The 21,058-nt window shown below is 43.2% G+C and overlaps 1 protein-coding gene across 2 annotated transcripts in view; it reads right to left on the bottom strand.

The window, feature by feature from the left end:
• Phlpp (PH domain leucine-rich repeat protein phosphatase) overlaps positions 1–15,125 on the bottom strand; it is a 135,603-nt gene extending 120,478 nt beyond the window's left edge. For both annotated transcript variants that reach the window (XM_076818967.1, XM_076818970.1), the window contains exon 1: positions 15,019–15,125. The gene's annotated coding sequence lies outside the window, so the exon portion shown is untranslated. The remainder of the gene's footprint in view (positions 1–15,018) is intronic.
• Positions 15,126–21,058: the final 5,933 nt, after the last annotated feature.

Here is a 21,058-nt window from a genome sequence, read left to right as displayed (position 1 = left end):
GTAACAGTTACGCGACATTATGCTATCGCGTGATATTATCGCATTACTGGGGGCTAAAGCTAGGCACGTGTGCCATAAAAGTCGCCCACGTAAACAAATAAAAAGACCGTAGATTTACGGGACAACAGCTGTTCAATTGTTCGTGATCAATGTGACTGACTTGTGTTCGCAGTGCGCCTCGTTCGAAGTTGCATTTGCATCCAGTGCCGGGAAAAATGAGGGAAATGTTTTCTCGTTACCAGTCGATGGATCGTTAGAAATTAATTGGAACAGACTGCGCCACGCGTCTCCTCGCGTTTAATTTCGTGCGGTTTCCAGCCGTGGAAATCAACGATATCCGGTCTCTGTTCGAGTGTCGCAATCGGGGCCATTATTGCTAACAAATGCGCGACAGAATTGAAATCAATGGGTCCACCGTTTCGCCCACCGTCTCGTCGCAAAACGCTCGACGAAAAGGGAAAAATTATGTCGCGGGATTTCAATTAATGCCTCTAGCGGAGCATGTGCAATTAGAATGTTTGTTCTACCGCGCGCTCCCAATTGCCATTCGAAGGGAAGGTAGACGAACATCGGTTCGGTCATTCTGCTGAGTAAAATTTCGCTTTAATGATAGCCCCGTGTAACGAGGGCCTGTTTTGTCGATAGTCCGCTAACAAATATGCTAGATGACCTACCGAACCTCAAATTATCGAGGCGCAAATTGTGATTTCCAAATTATCAAGTCCCCAGTTGCGAACTCCCACGCTATGGAATTTGAAGGTATCGACCTCCGCGCAGTCGAATACCATGCTGTCAAACTTCAAATTATCGAGTCCCAAATTATGAAATCCCTAGTCGTGGATTCCCAAACTATGGAGCCCCCATAAGCTGTCGAAGCCCAAGCTATCAAATCTGAAATTAGCGAGTCCCAACTTGTGATTTCTAAATCGTAAAGTCCCTAGTTATGGACTTCCACGCCGTGGAGTCCTAAGTTATCGACTCCCAAGCTATCAATCCCCAAACTACTAGGATTTGTTGATTTTTAAAATCCGGGTTTAACAGCTGTTTCTTTTCTTTTTTTATAAATTTGTGAAATTCGGAAATCGGTTTTTAAATTTAAAAAAAAAAACAGTTTTATGTACTAGAATTAATATGTAAACATGAATTAATTATTTAATCCAAAACGTTAACATTTGTACCTGAAATCGGCTCGGACACAAGCATATTGAAGTAGGTAACAGTTTACTGTAAAACTAATCTTCATCAGTTCATATTTTCAGAAGAAAAGTACTACATGAAATAAAGATTTCTAATTTATATTTTGAACGAATTTTAGTTCCTTTAATTTTATTTATTTATTTGGTTTTGTTATAGATGGAGTATGTTTTATTTTCTTATACTTTTGAAATTCCATACATATTAAACGAAATGAAAATTTTAAAAATAAGCACATATATTTATTTTTTATTTTAAATATATTATTTTGCGAAAATTCGAAAACTGGTTTAACCGTTTTTTTGTTGGAATTAGTGGAATTTGAAAACATTTTTTTCATAAGTCGGTTTTTGTATAAACCCTACAAACTACTAATTCCCAAAGCATCGAATCCCAAGCCATTGGGTCCGAAACTATCAAATTCCAATCTATTAAGCCCCAAACTATCAGATTCCAACCTACCGGGCCTCAAACTATAATTCCCCAAGCTACAAAGTCCCAAGCCACTGATGTTCAGCAATATTTTCGAAACCGAATTCCACAATACCTCTTCTCCCGCCAAAGCACCTTACCCTTCAAACTAAAACCACCTTATCAATCCTCCGCAAGGGTAAATTAATCTCAGCACTTAACTTCCAATTGAAAACTCCTGTACCCACGCAAATTTCACGTCTTCCCGCTCTTTCCCCGCGAGTTAACGTGTATTTCAAATGGATGAAATAACAAAAAGAGAGGGGCATTAATCCCGAAGAGAGACAAGTACCATTCCACGGGCCACAGTAACCAAGCTCCAATATCGATTAGCAGTGTCAGCGTGGACGCAGTCACTGCATTTCCATGACACCCTCGTCGAGCATCTCTGTGAACGAGTGGTCCAGTATTTACACGGGTGCGTGGAGTAAAGTCACGCAGTTTAGGGTCGCGCCCCCTACGTGGCAGCAAAATGCCCACTGACGCGTCATACGACCTACAGAGCAACGTAGCCAATCGTTAAATATTCATCTGGACGAGCCACGGTCTTGGCATCCAGCCAGTCGATGACAGTCTGGCATCTGTTACGAGCAATAAATCCCGATAGGGGAAAGACTTCGTTCGACCTGACGACATCACCGGCAACTATCAGCGATTAATCGATGCCTCGTATTATTAATAAATGACAAGCCACTCTCGGAGCACCCGAGTGATACATACACATTCTGCAGCACGTCTGCTACTACATACCAGCTTTTCGACCGAGCAGGAGTGCAGCCGGCAAAGTTAATCTAGCAACAAGTTTCAACACAGCCAGGCGAAGGGTTCATAAAACACTCCAACTATTTCGTTGCAGTGTAACGTACCAAATATTTTTTCGGAGGGTAAACATACATCTGCTCCGCCCAAATGTTTCTGTTCCCTGGACTCTGGGTGCACTCCATGCACCGGGAAATAATCTCCCGAATCCTTCCCTGCCCTACCACCCTCGCGTCCACACAGAAAATCCTCCAAACTCTTTCACGACCACATCGGCGTCAAGGTAGGCATCGATTCTATCTCGATCCCCCATTAAAGCCTCAGCTACCCAGCCTACTAGTCTAATCGTGGCCCGATGCAACTTTGCGGCACCAAATCAAAAGCAAACATTTCCTTCGCGATCCTCTCCCGAGGACCTTCCAACAAAGCCACGCTGCTGAATTGGCGCGATCGCTTAAAACTAGGGGGAAACGGGGGCGGAAAAAGTAAGCGTACCGTCATATTTTTCCGCGGCGATCGAAGCGAACAATTAAGCCCGCGGCGCGCTCCAACACGCCAAGATACGGCCGTGCGTATTGCAATTTGTATGGAAATATGAGCGGGTCTCGAGTTTCGTAGGCAGTGGCTGCGCGTTCAGATATACCCGCGGCGCAGAGTGCATTTCCTGTATCGTATCGTGCCGCCCTCCCGCCCCTCGTTATCGTGCAGGGACCTCCTCCCCGCGTCGCAACGATCCTACACCCTCGTAGCACACGCGGAGTTACGGGGGATGACGAATGCCTTCCCGGTTGCGCCTCCATTCTTGATGCAAATAGCCCTTTTCACGGGGGCCTACGTCGATACCTAATGTATTTACCGTGGCGCGCAACGGCGCAGCCAGGAAAACGTCCCCGGCGCTGTCTGGTCGTTCTCCTGGCTTGTATCTTCAAGCCACCGGGGGGGAAAGTTTGGAAATGGTTGCACCAGGAAATGGGGAATCGCGAGGCGTTCGTGGTGCGGGTGCTGGTGCATCAGGGGCTCTCGTGCTATATTTGAGGGGTAGTGCAGTAGTCGAGGCTATTACCCCTTCATTCTGTGCTTTAAGGGTGACGTGAAAGTACACATTTGATACAGTAGGCTTTGAAGATGGATACGCAAAAGGTTCTCTAACATATTCAATCACCTCCATCGTTAGCGCATGCATCCATAAATATTTAGGGATTATTTATTAGTTTTAATTATAAGCTTGTAATCAGAAGCTGCACGTAGGTTAACAGACCAACCTTTATAAAAACCTTAGCAAATTTTCACAAGTTCTCCAAATTCTCTTTTTCACATTGTCCCTCATTTTTAACCGATTAAAGATATTTTAAAAAACACACACACACACACGTTGGATAGAGATAATGACGAGTGACTATCCACGACCACCTCTGACCAATTAAAAAAGTCAACTGTAGGAGATCTTCGACTACATCGCAGCCGCCACAGTTTGTCATAGACAGCGTGATCGTCGAACGATCCGTGAGGATTCACGTAACGAATTTTGAACGTTATCCCGCGGAGGGCGCGAAACAGATAAATCAATTTCACTTTCGGCTTTAATACTGGATTACTCGCCCGGGCGTGTACGAGCATCGCGCGGAAAAAAAGGTGAAGCAGGGTGGATTCGGTCGCGCGAGGGCGGCGCGAAAGTTTCGGGCCAGCCGGAATAGAGTTTTTCGACTTTCGCAATTTCTCGGCGCAACCGCGTGATATTTTTCGAAAGCGAATACGAGGCTACGCTTTGAGGGAAATTTCACTGGCGGCGGTCCGAGGGGCTAAATATCGCCGTTTCGGCGGGCGCGTGGGATATCGTTTTATCGACAGGCCAGCCAGGATGTCCTTTCATTTCGAGATCCCTCTGTAATTAGCGGTTAAAGGCCAAAAGCGCAATTCGCTGCGGCTCGTCGATCGTACGTAACGATTTTTCCTTCGAGCTATTCAGCCTGGTAACCTTGGTCCGAGCTGGCGCCGATTCAACCAGCAAAATGGACTCCGCGTGACGTCAAATTGTCGCTCGTCATTGTACCGGCTCAAGTATCAGTTCACATTTCGATTTGGAGTGCCGTGGGAAATGTTTTAGAATATTAAGCAACGTTATTTTTGTAATGAGATTGAGATGTAGAGGATTAATGATTTTGAAGCGATGGGGTGTAGACAAATTCGTAGGGGATGTCGAGGGAAGGTAGGTTGAGGAATATAGAATCCATTGAAGGTACTATAGAACTGTATAGGACTAATTATCTAATTATGGTGAAGATTTAGCATCCCACAGGTTGCCTGCACTGTTATTCTACTTTCTTATTTTGCAGAGTTTGCACTTCGAATAGAGGAAGCTATTTTGAATCGTCCATTTTAGTAGCAAGGTTTATTCAAGATAATGAAGGCAATTAAAACTACAAGATCCCCTCCTAACTAAACATTTGGGTTCTACAGTTGTAAGAAAGAGTGGTCTTTGAAAGGGAACTGTTCCTCTCAGGTCAACAGATTAAGGGATTCTTGGAGCTGGTATCTTCAGCTAATAAATATGTAATATGTCAACGAAGTTTACACACAGGGACGCGAAAGTTCCTTGTATTTCTCCACTCGAGGCTGAGAATAAGGGACGACGAGCAATTAAAGAGAATCCGTAAAATTCTCGAAAGGATCACTTCTCCGCGGAACAATAGTCTTGCCGGGAACAATAGCTTTTCGTGTCCAACTCGTCCGAAAGAACGACCCCGCCTTGTTCAGTATACTCTGCGCTACAACCGAGAGTTCCTCGACTTCAAAAAGAAAGTTTTGATCGAGCGGAATACTTTAAAGTACATAGAGCCGCGACCTAAACGCTGCAGATATAACTTCTGCTCGCCGAAACGGCGGTTCATTGAAGAGTACACTGAAAAGAAAAGCACCACCAATGGAGGGGGATAAACCATTTCAATTGATCAATGTTCTCCAAAACAGAGAAAAAGAAATTGGGAAAAATTTACGATCGAATCTTCTCTATTTGAATGATTTTAAAACAGTTATAATAGGACTTGGGTAGATTCGTTAACTTGAAACAGATCATTGGTTTTGGGAATATTGAAAGAGTGTTAAACAGGGTCAAGTTGTAATTTCATCATTTTTAACATAAGATTGCAGGTCTCTTTCAAAAACTATGCTACTCAAAAGTATATTTTCTAACTTCCAGGCCATTCCATTTAGTTTTCGTAATAATTTAAAGACGTCGTACATCTAAAGCAACGTATTCAAAAACTAAAGTCCCCTAGTCGCATCAATATATCAACTACTAAATTTCCCACACGTTCCAACAGACTCCCAAAACAACTAAGATCGAAGAAACGATAGATCAACCCTTTCTGAAATCAGCTTAACCTTCCGAATCCCACAGCCCTTTATACCCAGGTCTTCGAGATTCGGCCCAATCATTTTATCCAAGACAACGTCCCGCTTCATCAACTTCCCCTTCGTTCCATTATCTCTCCGCTGAAAATCTTCTGGTTTCGTTCCCTTTAATCCCGTATCTCCAGCTTTTTCCTCAACTTCGCAAGCTCGACCAGCTTCCTCCGTTGCCCTTCTTTCCCACTTGTTCGCGACTCTTATCCGTCCCTTTCTCCCCGTCTACATAATTCAATTGCCATTTTCGAGGTGCCCGGCCCCGTTCTGGGGCTCTGGCTTCGTCTTTCACCACCACCGGCCATTCACTCTCGAGGCGTTCGGTTGTTTTCCAAGGGAGATCGAGGGAGCTCTTTCCGCGATCCTTCTTCGTCCTCGTGTACTTTCGAGCCTCGCCTCTCTTCCAACGATGTTGTTACCCTTTTCCTCGGGCTTTTCTGCGTGCAATTTCCTTAAGGCTCCCTTCCCTGGCAATTTTTCATCATCCGTCTAGGTCCTCCGGTCCGCTGCGGAACCAACTCCGTGGATAATGTATCGTTCGAGTGTCCACTCGCTCTCACCATCCCGCCTCGTCCGAGCTCCTTGTTGTTGCGATTTTTATCGCGCGACACGGGCGAAATTGCAAGCTTCCGAGGTACCTGATTTAGCATTCACCTATGAGGATGAAGAGAGTCCGCCTCTTTGACGGAGGAAGTTCCATGAAATATCTTTGGAAGAGGTTCGTACATTCATTAAAGTGAAATTCAAGAGCCCCAAGAGGCCCAAATATTTATTCCCAAGCATCCTTATGAATCAGAGTCGAATTCTAAGTTTTCGGATGATGTGTTTGGTATTTCTTTACGAGGAGAGGTAAATACTACCTCGAAGAGCAGAGGAGTTGTTTAAAACAATCTTCGAAAGGGTACCACGTGCATTTTTAATAGTCACAGGAAGTTTTTTTAAAATATTCTTACAGGTCTAAGTACGTGATTCCTAGGGAAAATACCTGTTTCACGTTTAGGAGGAGTAAAACGATGCTGTCCAACGGTTCTGTTAGAACAACTTGAAAGTTGTACGTCGTCCCCGTTGCATCGTGCCCGCCAGCAGCCGATCGGCCTAGTAAAGCTTTATTTCCCACCGCGCTGTTGTTCCAGGCAGCGAACAAGCCGGTGAAATGCAGCGGAAAAGCACTGAAATGTAAGCCTCGCCGGATGACCGCGACTGCATACATAGCCAGGCATTACAGGTCAACGCGGATCGATATAAACGCGATAAAGTTCAACTTCTCGAATGGCCAGGAACTTTGACATTAACCTAAAAGCTTTACGGCGAACAGTCGAGCCTGGTTGAAATCGGCCTTTATAAAGTCACCGTGAAATGATCGAATTATTCTATGGAAATTCCCCTCCCCTTTGTTCAACCGACGGCCGACCGATCGTAAACATCGACAACTAGCAGAATATCGTGAATCGATAAATGGCGTGCTGTTAATCGTGCCAGATATGGGACAGTTACAGGGAATAATGAACCGAGATTTAGTTGGCCTGATTTTACGTACATACGCCTGTTTTACTGCAGAACTGAAGGGGGTGGGGGTTGAATCACTAGAAAGGGGTTCTTGAAATAAAATTGTTCCTTGTACTACAATGTTACATACGATTAGGAAGTATTTTACAGCTTTTCTGAATTTGTTTCGTAGCGACTTTGGCGCTAGCTCGCTTTCTTCTTTAAGGGGGTATACCCGTTTGAACCCTCAGAAAATGTATACATTTTGTGGATTTTTTTACAAGTCAACGGTTTGATGCAGATTTCCCGTTTTTTAACTATGTTTACATAGTATTATGAACTACTTATAAAAAAAGTTTCAGTTAAAAAACTATTGTTTTTCGGAAGTTACGGATACATGTCCGAAAGTCTCTCGATTTTAGACGGCTAAACGGTGGCCCTAAAAACTCGCGCTACGTTCAACCAATTTACTTCAAATTTTGCATGCAGAATCATAATAAGATTCCGCATCGTCCAACGAAGGCTTTTTTTATTTCGATTCCCCGTTTATTATTTATAAAGGAAAAAGGTGGATTTTTCTCTTAGAAAAATTTAACTTTACCTTTGATCTCTCACCATTTCTTTATTTTTCAAAATTTTCAAAATCGCCTTCATTGGACGATGTGGAATCTTATTATGATTCTGCATGCAAAATTTGAAGTAAATTGGTTGAACGTAGCGCGAGTTTTTAGGGCCACCGTTTAGCCGTCTAAAATCGAGAGACTTGCGGACATGTATCCGTAACTTCCGAAAAACAATAGTTTTTTAACTGAAACTTTTTTTATAAGTAGTTCATAATACTATGTAAACATAGTTAAAAAACGGGAAATCTGCATCAAACCGTTGACTTGTAAAAAAATCCACAAAATGTATACATTTTCCGAGGGTTCAAACGGGTATACCCCCTTAAGGGCTGAAATCTACCGTTACGCGTTGGTGGCTTGGGTGAGTCAAGCTATGGCCACGTACGCATCTGACAGCTAGACTCGCCCAGACCTGGGTTCTTCCAGCGTGCGGAAGCGTTTCCCGCCAAATTTTGCCACGCATTATCGGCGTCGCTTGAGGGACGCGACCCTCTGGGAGGACCGTACAAATAGCCCTCCAGGGGTGCCGCTCCCGCTGACTCACTCATTAGGAACCGCCTGTAGAGGCCACGTCTCGCGCTGCGTAGTTTATCCGCGTTCAAACATTTGTGCATAACAGTGTATTGCCTCGTATCGCCTTGTCGCGAATTAAAAGGAGTGTGGTGTAAGAGTCTCTAGTAATACTTTCCTTTTCACCTCTCAGTTTAATAGCAATTTGCCCTAATCCCACGAGAGAAGAATCAAAGGTGTTCGAATTTGCGGTATGACTAATTCTTGTACAGTAATACATATGTAAGAAGTTACTCTATCCAAAGATCACGCAACCGAGTGAAATACCAGAAGTAAAAAAAAACCTTTACGATCAATCTAAAAAGAAGTAGAAATCCCTCCAATCTCCCCACTATTCCCATTCCCTGCTCATTCCCATTTCCTCGTCAAGCTCCCCTGTGCCGTCCGGCCCGCCTCGAAAATCGAAACCGCAACAATATCCATTATTGCCGCTTCATAAATGGATCAGGCTAATTCGAGTGGAACACGTAGCCACCGCAGAGGCTGTGCGAGGGAGTCGCGGTGCATAAGAGACGAGGGCCAGCAATCTCCGAAATTTCGTACATCTTACGATGGGAAACAGTTCCCACGGGGGTCGTCGGACCCACCCGCCATCCCCCATCGGCAGACTATACGGAGAGACGCGCACATTCGCCAGCGACGAAATATCCGGCGATTGGACCCGCCAGCCACGATATCCTGCCGACTGGGTTCTGTGCATTAATCGCGCGTCCAGGACGTTCGACGCATGCCAAAACAGTCGGAAGATCGCGTCTCGCTTGGCGAATTCAGAGATGTTGTACGGGACACGGCGTCACGTTCGCGATTGTCCCCGAGGCTGATAGGGAATGGTTTGCTCGCGAGCGGTACCCGTTGGAAAGAACGGCGATATTGTCGGTTTCGTTGGGATAATCGAGACGACGGCGACGGCTGCGGCAATTTTCCAGCGGGAGGCAGAACGACGGGGGCGCATCCTGGAATCGATTCGCGATGCCGCGTCTAGCTGCGACGTCCCTCTATCCGGCACCGAGCCATCTGTATTCATTCCTGCGCCCTCGTCTGCTTTTGTGACTGCCACAAAGAGGCGCAAAACACGAGCGAGTCGACACGCGCGATTCGACACTGGCCTGATGGATATCCGCCGATGAAGGGCCCGATTGTACTGGGGAAATAATACCCGTCGGCGCGATGCACTGTCGCGGTTTCACGTTTAAGTCCACGCGGAGGGTTTAAAAGAGGGATTATCGAAGAATAAGATGGTGGATGGTGGATGTCTTGGGCATATTTATTTTACTTATTTTTCGTCTTTATTACACTAATTGATCGTATCCTACCTGGGGTAGGTACTAGATACGCGCAGGGTTGGTTATAGTTTCTGTGCATTTGATTTTAAGTGAGAAAGAGTGACCCCCAAATGAGGTCTTTTTTAGCCCCCTTTTGGTCCCGCGATTTTGGAACTGAATTTTGTGCCAAATGATTGCTTATGATGAGACATCAATCCCGACAAATTTTCCAGTTGAGGTGACAATTAGTTTCTGAGATACGAGAGGTGAAAGAAGTGAAAATTCATTAACGCGTCAACCGACTTTTATGTCATTCCGATAATTTAAACAATTATTTCCAGGGGTTTTGCTGACTGCTAATAACGAATTTGAAGTTAAATTTTCAAAATTCACGAAAACACCCAAGAATCACCGCTTCGTAATTTGAAAGAGTTTCTAATCCCGCAACTCGAGCAACGCCACTTTTCAGTCTAACAGTTCCCAAAGCGATGATCATCATTCGTCAATTAGCCAAATTCCTTTCTATATTCAATACCTACATCTCCGCCAATCGACCGCGATCATAATCCGCCAACTTAATCCCTGGGTACAATTAAAAACGGCTTCGGTGCAATCAGGCTCGTCGTGCATGTTCGATTCCGATGCAATTCCGTTTTGAAAGTGGAAGAATCACGGTATCCGCACGTTTCGATATGTGCACGTATTCATGCAGAATCCTCGGTCAAAGATAGAGCTGGAGGGTGGCCGAAATGACGGTCAATATTGTAGCCTGTTCCGTAGACGATTATTCCAACATTGTCGAGGAAATGAACCCCCGGTGTTCTACTTAATAGCGAGCGGATGTTCCCGCAGTTCCCGTTGCGTATCATGCTGAAGCGCAGTCAAAAGCAGCGCTGATGACGATGATTAACCAACAGGGATGCCTCTCGGGGTCTTCCCTGATTCATGCAAAGGCAACCAAAGCCCGTGCAGCACGTAACGATTCGCGATAATAGCTCGATGGAACTTGGCTTCGACGTGAGCTGCCACGTCTTCCCCAGCTACCAAGCTCCTTAGGGAGCCGATTTCTGGGCCCAGATCGTCGTGACTTTTGTATCACATTGTGGGAGGGAGGGATTCGAAAGAAAGAGTGTTATCTAGCTAGTCGGAATGGCTCAGAGGCAGCTCTGAGTCTTTGTGTGTGGGGGAGGCCTTGAGAAAACTCAGTGCACAGTGGCAGTGTGTTTCCAAAAGGTATTTGATAAGTTCAGAAGGTTGGAACGGGTGGTATTTGATATTAAATATTATTAATAACACCCGTTCTTATTAATCGCAGTAATTTAAGGTCTTTGCACTAAGGATTACAAAAATTACTCTCCACAATTTTTCTTTGTTAAAATTTATAGTTTGTATTGGGAAGAGGTGTTATGAAATTGTAGAAATGTGGCATTATCGCCTTATTAACTGAATGAAATTTAGAAAAGCGGGGGCTAAGACCTCTAGTGAATTACTGTGGGAAACCTGCTTCGGTGCGATGTGGGATTAAATTTCGAAATAGGACGAATAACAAATATTACGAGAAAACGTTGGTTGACAGAATTATGTATTTCCACGGAATCATTCTTCTGCAAAATACTCGAGTAATCTGGACACACCTCGAACCGCGTCTCCCAGAACTTTTACCCCCGATCTTTTTACCGCGGCGGGAATCGGGGTAATTCTACGAAGCAGCAATTAGGAAGAACATTAGCTGCACATTTCGTCCGCGATTCATTTAAATCGTAACGCGAGCTTAATACGATCGTTTTTGTTAATAGGAAGGAACGGGGGCGCTTTAAAATACCGCGGGAAATCTAGATAATCACCTTTCCCCCGAGTGTCCATTATAATTAAAACCGTCGTGGGTTATGAAATATTTAACGGGGAGCTCTAAATCGCGGCAGTTCCAAATTCTGTGCGATTTATTTAATAGAAGGAGAAGATATAACGAACCGGCCGATGGAAACTCCACACTGTGACAATTATTGTCGGCACAGCAATTCGGATTCGATATATAAGACGAGCATGCACCTTGATCTCGCTAAGAAGATTTGCCCGGATCGATCAATGATTTAAACCGACCTACGCGACCATAATTGATTTAGGCGGTTAACGGCCGCAAGCTTGGTCCAATTTGCAGTTCACCAGAATCTAATCGGTCTTAATATTCTGTGTCTCTATCAAACGTGGTCCATTAATGATTTTAGAATCCCTAAAAATTATTGTTGGCTTAATTGATTTAAGTACAGCTGAGTATATCGAAGGCGAAGCCGCTGGTATCGATATCATCAATGATATTCCGCGCAGGGAATATCGAGGAATGTTAATACTGCTTTTGGGAGATAACAACAACGACTGCCATCGATTATACACAGCAGATCTACAGTAATAAGTAAAACTGGAAGCTCGATGTTGTCAAGGCAGTTGTACCTTGCTGATTGATGGGGAATCGATTACTGACTAAAGGAGAGCTGGTGTTTTGTGAGTGCTACAACTGTTTACAGCAAGAGTTTACTGGTATTCTTCTGTCGAGGGGGAGCAACCTCGATGCAGATGAGTAAAGTTCGTCCAGTGACGATGAAATTAAGGAACGTACCACTTGCAAATCGCGAAAAAGATTTACTAGTCGCGAAAGAGATTTACTAGTCGCGATTTTAGTTTGCAAAAGAGCGATAGAGATTAGTATTTATAATAAAAGATGCTCGACTATTATGCAACCCACATAAATGTGCGAATATTCACACATTTCAATGATGTCCCTGATTCCTCTAATTCAAAGTCATTTTACCATTTTTTATTCGCCACAATAGGCGGAAAGTGCTTCGCATTCATAACTGTAGGATCGTCAAGCAAAACGTTTGAACAGAATAGAAAGCGAGCCATTTATTTTTGTCGCGGCGCTGTCCAAGCAGTCCGATCAGAAACGGTCCACTTCCACTTCTGCAGTTCCACTGCGTTTCTTGCTCGTTAATCACACTTTTCTTACGACCGTCACGGTTTTGCCTTACAAGCCTGGCGCCCCCCATCCCCTCCGCGGCAATGTAATTTACAGGGGAAATCAGGGTATTGCAGCCGAGAGGGTTATTTCCGCCTCCCTATTTTCTTCGCGTTTTTTACTCGTTTTAATCTCGCGGCGCGTGCAGGACGAATTTAATCATACGCCCAGCAAAAGTTGTTTTGACGAATTTTAAATGCGAGACCATTACTCGGGGCAACAACGACATTAATTAACCAAAGGAATTTCTGTTTTAAAATGGTCGCGTCATTTGCTCGCGATGTATGAGAAAAATTATATTCCAATGGGAATTAAAGTGCATTGAATTTACGCATGTCGTAGGATAACGGTCTGAAATGAAACTGCAGGGAAATTTTGAAAGGCCGTTATTGTGGCTTCGGAAGAAAAGAACATTTGTAGGATTATTTCTTGTGTTTCCTGAAGGGTTGTAAGGACTTTATTAAAGCTTTGCATCGAACTCGAGGCAAATTGGGGGGCTAAATGTTAGTATATTAATATTTAGAAGAGACCTTTTTTTAAGAAATACTTTCATTAAAACGAAACAGTGAAAATAATACCACTTTCATATTATTAACTTATTCAGACTTTTACTCGACTTCCACCAGTAATCCCACAATACCCTTCAACTTCATCCCCGTTCATGCTCCGTTATTGTTTAACTCACAAACTAAAGCCACCGAGCTTCCCGCGTGTAAATAACGTTTAAGTGAAAATGTTGGGCAATAAATTTTAACAGCAGCGATACCGTGCAAATCCCCATGTTCGCGAACAAATTTCCATCCCCTTAACGAACTTCAGTTCCTGACGCAACGTCTAACGTCAAACAAGAAGAGTCCACAAGACACGGAGACTTTAAGATCGCAAGATTTCTATTTCAACATCAACTTGATTCAATATTCAAAGATCTTTTTGAAACCATCGTAAATCTTCCTTCCATCTTTTTTTTCTGCCCTGGAGACAAATGTGTTTTTTGAGAAAGCTGAGCGTGGAATTTGTCGGAAATATTATTCTGTCCCGTCCAGGAGAGTTAAAGGTACGCGTTTTATTATTTTCCCACCGGCTGGGCGGAAGTGCCTATTGCTTGGATAAAAATTACTTCCCCCCCTCGAGGAACAGAGCGTTCTTGCGGAGCTGAGATAATCGCGATCGGAAGAACTTTTGCTCGCGTGTGCCTGGTTAAGTAACCACATTTACCAGCGGTCTACCTTTTCTCTACGCTTTCCTCTGTGTAATTGGGGGGCGTTTGTTTGTCGACTTAAAGGCACGTGCAGATCGTCCACGATAGAAGGAAAGAGTTCATTTTCCACGATCGATAGCCGTACAACAAGGTGAATTACGCTAGACATTACATACTGTCGCGCGAAAAAATGTCCCCGGGGATAATGGGCAAGAAATCTGCGAGCTTGAATGGAGAATTCATTTGTCAACGTTTTATGTCCCACCTGAGAATACAGGGACATTCTAACTTAAAAGTAACTCCATTTCCTTTTAAAATTATAGACTTTTTTGAAAGAATTTTAACGTTTTAGGGGACACTGATATGCATGTTTAAATTAGGTTTAATATTTAATATTAGATCACGAAAACAGTAACCCTGTCGTATGATAACACTTATAATATTTCATTCGACTTGAAATCTCGTGAAAATTCGCGTTAACAACAGCCGAGAATAATTTTCCCTTGGCCCCGTTATTTTTCGAAGTTTCAAAATGAGAAGCAATTTAATTTATCTGCTGAGCTATAAAGAATACATCCAATCTGAAATATTGCAAACTCCGAGCCTTAGTAAATTCAATCTACAGTTTTATTGGATTTCCAAATTCGCCGATCGTTCGAGGTGAAATGATAAAAGCATTCGCGTGATTCAATATTTGTAATAAAAATGAGACTGGCAATGCCAATTGTGAATGGGCGCACGAATATTTGCAATTCATTCATTTGCCCCGCTTTCGTAGTGGAAGTAATTTCAAGTCACACAAACTGGCTAGCGTGCATTAACGTCGACCCCGAAAGATATGCAATGTTTGTAAAAACGAGGGACGAACTGTCAATCGCCGAGTATACAAAGTAATTGTTATTTATTTATTTGCCACGACTAAATGTCAGGCTGTACAAACTGTCGCAGACGCTTTGGTATGAATTTTATAAATAAACACAATGGTCAAATAATTTTAATTCAATATTGGTTTAACTGTCAAACGAATACCTACGTGCCTACCTATGTGGAGGCGAATGTAACGAGAGTTCAAACGATGCTGACGTGCGAAAGCCTCGTCAATATTCCTGTCGTTCTTGTTAACTCGAGTGATAAATAGTCCACGGGCTTGTTCAACTTCGAAACCAACCAGAAGCGGTATTAGTTTCGGGCTTTTCTTATTAACAGAGTCCCGTGTTCGTTTCACCTACTCATTCGCGCCAGTACCGATTAGCAACTGGAAACTGCCTCGTTTTACTAACCACTAGCTTGTATTTCGGTATAAAGTAGAAATTCAATATTCTTTCGTCATTTCTAATCTTCCATTACTTATTCATCGTGGATGGTTTCAATTAACCTAGTCGTTTACCATCAACTAGGTCAGTCCATTGGTCCGCGAGGCATGTTTGATGTTTATTTACAGGCATTGATCGAAGACCGGTTAAAAATAATATTTCCAGTAATACAGAAGTAGGCATCGAAGCTGTGAATAATTGAAAGGCAAATAAATGCAAGTAAAAAGAGGAGATTAAGGTGGTTCGTAGGTTTTGGAAATTATACCCATGCGATCTTGATTGCTCTTGTTTACTTGTTGCAGTTGAAACGTTGAAACTAATATCAGCAGCTAAAGGTCCCAGTAGAAGCTTGTTTAACGTTTAAATTAATCACTTTCACTAACGCGTCGCTTCCAACTTGCTGCAACTTTCTGAAATTTGCCTGGGAACTTCTACTTAATACGACTTCCGTAAACTAAGATTTTCTTTTAAAAGCCACTTCGACAAATTTGCGCGGCAGAACGTTCATTGGAGGTGACAAAAGTGACGAGCTGTTTTGCAAACGAACGTGCAAATAGGGAAACTTGCTAAAGTTACGAGAACACTTCTGTGACGTAGCTGCGTCGTCGCTGCTCTTTGTTCCAACGAATATCAAAATTTTCTGACAATTTTCATTTATCTTTGAATTTCATGCAGGAAGGGTCGCACTAACGTCATTGCGAATAGGGAATCGAGAATGGTGTAATTTTTTGCTGAAAATTGTGGCGAGCCCCGGAACCTTTAGAAACCAATTCTGAAGTTTGGGCTCGTTTACGATAAATGGGCGAAATTTGAATTTGAAATTTCCTAAGTGACTGAAGCGAAATGGATTAAATATGGGAATGAAGGAAATTGCGAAGTGAAGAAGCACTCGGAGTACTGAGTGGTGGAAAGTTCCTTTACCAATTTCAACACTAGATTATATGGAAAATATCTGTAAGACTATCAATATTAACAGCAGAAATATACAGAACACCCAGTCAGAATCATCAAATTAATTAATTCCAATCTCCGAACTACATTATCAGAACACTTTCAAAGCTGAACTTTGGAATACCATGAAGCCCAAAAGAAACACCTTCACTCGCATCCTCGCTTTTTCATTCCCCCCTCCTGGACAGACCAACCACATAATTACCCTAATTATGTATTCGTTAAAACAGCAGTAGGTATAGCGAATGGAGCTTAGATAAACTTTTCAGCTGAAGCTCCAAACGCCCGAGTCACAGTTTCACAAAACAGTTTTTGTAGCTCAAAGACCTCTTTGTTTCCATTTCATCTTGGAGGACAGCCATGGACGAAGGAGTCGACGACATTTGGAGCTTTCCTAGCCTCCCTCGTCGAGCTTTCCCTAGCCCGTAACAAGATCAACGCCAACCCCTCTGGCTCGGCTAAAACTTATCTCTTTCTACTTTATCGCCCGCTCCTCTCGGCCCCGCAAAGTCACCCTCCCGCGAACCCCCGTGCATCGGGATAGAACGCAAAGGGATCCAGCTGCGTCATCTTCGCGGATACGGGATAATCACCAACAAGAAATCACTTCTCGCGTGGTGTATGCTCTCTTCGAGAATTACTCCGTGAACGAGCAGCATTCGGGAGTAACAGACGCGCCTCGGTGTGAATTAAACGGGGCAGGACGTCAACGTGGAACGACGCGGATTTTACGAAACGTCCCCGGCGCCTTTATCGCGCGGAACGTGTTCAACGTGGATGTGCAAGATGAAATTATCTCCCAGAGGCCGCGCGCTGGGTGCTGGGAAAGCTCGCGACGATTTATTCCGCGGCGATGTCTCGGGCTGTTTTAATCCAGAAATGTTACCCCCAGCCGTTCGTCTAGAAAATTGCGCGAGTATCGCCGCGATACTGTGTCACGGAAACTGGGTTCTGGTAAATAATTCTGAGAAGGTTAGAGGAGTAAATGTTCAATTTAGGTGGTCACGGGATGTTTGCTATGGACATTCTTGGGCGCGAAGAGATTTGAGATTCAGAAATCTGGTGGATCTGGCGGTACTTGTAGATACTGCCAGATCAGTGTGCTTTTATAATTTGGTAATTGCGTGGATTAATTGACCTTTCGTTGGGATTGAAAATAATGGATGTTGAAGATAGAAGATGAAATCATTGGCTGGTTACTTTCTGCATAATTAGGCCCAATTGTGGATCATCAAATTGAAGTTGGAAAGTTTAACGAACACAGGTAGGCAGAGTGATGAAAAAGAAAGTTGAAAATTGTATTTGTATTTCTAACTAAGAATATGTTGAGAATATAAGATATACATATTACATAGTATTATATATAATGTATAAATTCCTTAAAACCGAAGCTGAAAATCTGAGCACTGAACTGATTTGTGGCCAATAAAGGAATGTCAAGTATAAAAAGTGACAGAGGAATCAGTGTTCGAACGGAGAACGAGAGTACAATTGGAATTAGCAAAGTTGATTTCACAATCTTTGCGTGAGAAGGTTTTTAATGTTTTTCGCGAATTAAAGGGTTAAAGGTACAATTGGAATTAGCAAAGATGATTTCACAATCTTTGCGTGAGAACTTTTTTCGTGAATTAAAGGGTTAAAGGTACAATTGGAATTAGCAAAGATGATTTCACAATCTTTGCGTGAGAACTATTCGTGAATTAAAGGGAATTAGCTTCTTTCATACATGAATCATGTTTATGGGGGGGGGGGGGGGGGGGTAACTATTAATTCAGAATAAATCTTATATCTTTTAGACAAATAGCTCGATACATTAAGTAAAACGACATATGGGTTCGAAAAAAAAAATGATTCGCTTAATCATGTAAAAACACCGGCGCTATGTCATAAAATAAGATAATAAGGCTAAAATAGCTCCGACGACCTGTCAATTTCGCTATCTTTCGTGTATAGAGACATGGTCAGTGTGCCCATGGGTAGAGGGGAAGGGGGAATTAGCTTCGATTGTGAATTGAAGCTACAGTAAGTAAGAACCTAAGAGGGAAGAAACATATTTGGTGAGACTTTTCTGCGTATTACTGTGTAAAAGTGTTGTAACATACATTGTCGCATATAAATCTTTGAATTTTCTACGAAAACTAGAACGGAGGAAAACGATGAGTTTTTTTAATATTATAATAAATAGCATACCCTCTTCCAAACACTATTCCAAATGGAATATTGAATTATTTCAAGATTCCATTTTACAATTAGTATAATCTCCATATTTTACAGTAACATTTCCGCGGAATATATCCTAACAAAAGCAACATTCCCCAATGCTTTCCTAGCCGAGCACCCTCAGGAAGCCTCTACTTTGTTTCAGCAGTAACGTGAATTACTTTTTCCCTTCTGCCGTTCCATCTTCTTTTTGATACACATCGCCCCATCATCAAGAGCCGGGCATGAAATTAAAATTTCCCTTTGACAGACGAAAGATCTTCAAACCGGCGGCGAACAAAAAAACACCAAACTCTGCGTTCTTCTCCGTGGAACTTCTAAATGAAAAGCGGCATACTTTTCAATTACATTTCTTTGAAGATTGTTAGTAAACAAACGGGGAAACGAGTTTCCCGTATTATACCTTCTCTCCCGGCGGCCGACGCAGCTTTAAACGAATCGAAACGAATCTTCTGCATCGCCACTGAACCTTTAATCTTCGGGTGAAACTCGAATAAACAACCATTAAAATTAAAATCTTCTAATAAACGTAAGACAATAAACAACACGACTGAGCAAATTATCTAATTTCATCGATACGAACACAGTTCGAAGTCGCCATCAGTGGTGCGCCAACTGGCTTCACAAACATCGAGATGAAAGTCGAAAGAAAGCACAGTTGTTATAAGGAACTTTTATAAACACGTTTCGTTCCGATTGTTCGCCGGCTTGAAAAGTCGCAGAGACTCCACTCGGGTCTTCGACCGTGCCCGTTCGATTCGAGCGACGGGATGAGCACGGGGACACGCGGGAAATGCTCGTTAACACGGAGGAAAAGCGCCCTGGGAGGGGAAAAGAGTATCGCGGTTCCTGCGTCGCGGTCGTCGTTAATCTGGCCAGTAATTGCGTCGCGACTAATTAGCGCGTGATTTTCAGTCCCTTTTAGTCACTGTACACCGTCCGCTGGCAAACGGGTGTACTGTTTCTTCGGTTTCGCGTTTGCAAACGATGCAACTCTCTCCCTGCAATCTGTATTTAAAATGCCCCGATAATTAAACGGCCTGATTAATTTACGCGAATGTTCCTCCGCGGGTGCGGTGGAAACGTTACGCGTGTATACTGTGCGCGACTCTTATTCGAATATAATTTTTAATTGGAATCCTAGTTGGAAGTTTAGGGAGGAAGCTCGCCATTTTTCCTGATTAGGAAGCCCGTACGAACTTGTGCGTTCAAGAGTGCTCGAAATGCGAGGATTAATTTCAATTGCTAATTAGTTTGTTTTGCACGAGCAAACGCAGCAAGAAAATTCTTTACTCTAAACGAATGCAAAATAGTATATTAAGGAATGGGCTTTTGATAGATGAATGGGATTTCCATGAATTAAAATTTAAAGATCGAAATATAGCTCGTCAAATTGCCGATAAGGGCGCAACGAAACATTCGGTTTTCGGCCTCGCAATCGGGTCGCTGATTAACGACGCTATTATAGCGATCTATCGGTCCTTTCGCTGCTGCTATTACGTGGTTAATGAAAATTGACAGTAACTACAGAAGACTTTCAACAATGACTACCTGCTAAAGTACTCTACCAAGCCTTGTAATTCACTGTTCTGAAATTGCCTCATCGATTTTTTGCCTCCTTCGCGATTTCCTAACGAGAACCGCCCCGCCCATCTCTTGTAAGCAATAATGGAAGTAAATTACAAACGACGCGGGCTGAAATTTACCTCTCACTTAAAAAGAATTAATGGCTGAACGTTAATCCACCGCTATAAGAATACCGTGTCCCCCATTCTTCTAGCTCTCTTAGCCTTCGACATTTCTTATTTCTTATCATTCTTCGTTTCAGTCTCCAAATTTTCTTCCGACCTTCGCCACACTTTCAGCCGTTCAATTTTCAATTGCCTAAATACCACTTTTCGGACGAGTCTCGAACGTTTGCTAATCACCAAGAATCACTTCGAGTAATGTGGACCGCGAGAGAACACCCTTCGACGTCGCTGATTAACGAATATTGACGGTCATTAATCAACACCGTGATGAATCAATCATCCACGATAATCACGATTAAAAGTGATGAATCACTCCACTCGTAGGTAAAAAACGAAGCTGCCTTGACGATTGTGCCGGGACAAACAAACGGTGGATCGGAAGGCAGAAGCCAGAGAAGGAAAGTCCATGGAGCAGCAAGTTCCGATATGAAAGTGGAGTCGCGAATAATGAGGATCCGCTTTCACGCAATTACCCATATTTCGCCGGGGCATTCTATCGTCCAGGATATTTTCGACTCATCAACGTTAATGGAAAACTCCGGTTTCGCGGTGCATATTTCACTTCTTCTCCTCAACCAGCCAAGTCTCGTTCCTTCGCCGTCGCAAGAACACGTGGCCGTTTTATTTCCAAAGCCAACTGGCCTAGGTATTTTTTTAAACGAATCTCGCTCCCCGTTTCGTGGCCCCGTGATTGCATCCCCCTCCCTCTGTTTCCATCCCCCTCGAAGGTCGAGACTCCACCGCAGAAACGCGGGATTCGCGATTTTTGCAACTGGAAAATCGGCTCGCGAGGTATAACCAGCGTGTTACGTTTATTCTACTAATCTCGCGTTTCATTTGCGACCC

Source organism: Andrena cerasifolii, chromosome 8 (genome assembly GCF_050908995.1).
Source record: "Andrena cerasifolii isolate SP2316 chromosome 8, iyAndCera1_principal, whole genome shotgun sequence".
In the NCBI taxonomy this organism is placed as follows: Eukaryota; Metazoa; Arthropoda; class Insecta; order Hymenoptera; family Andrenidae; genus Andrena; species Andrena cerasifolii.
Note: the sequence above shows the minus strand (reverse complement) of the source record. Positions and strands in the feature narration are given on the sequence as shown.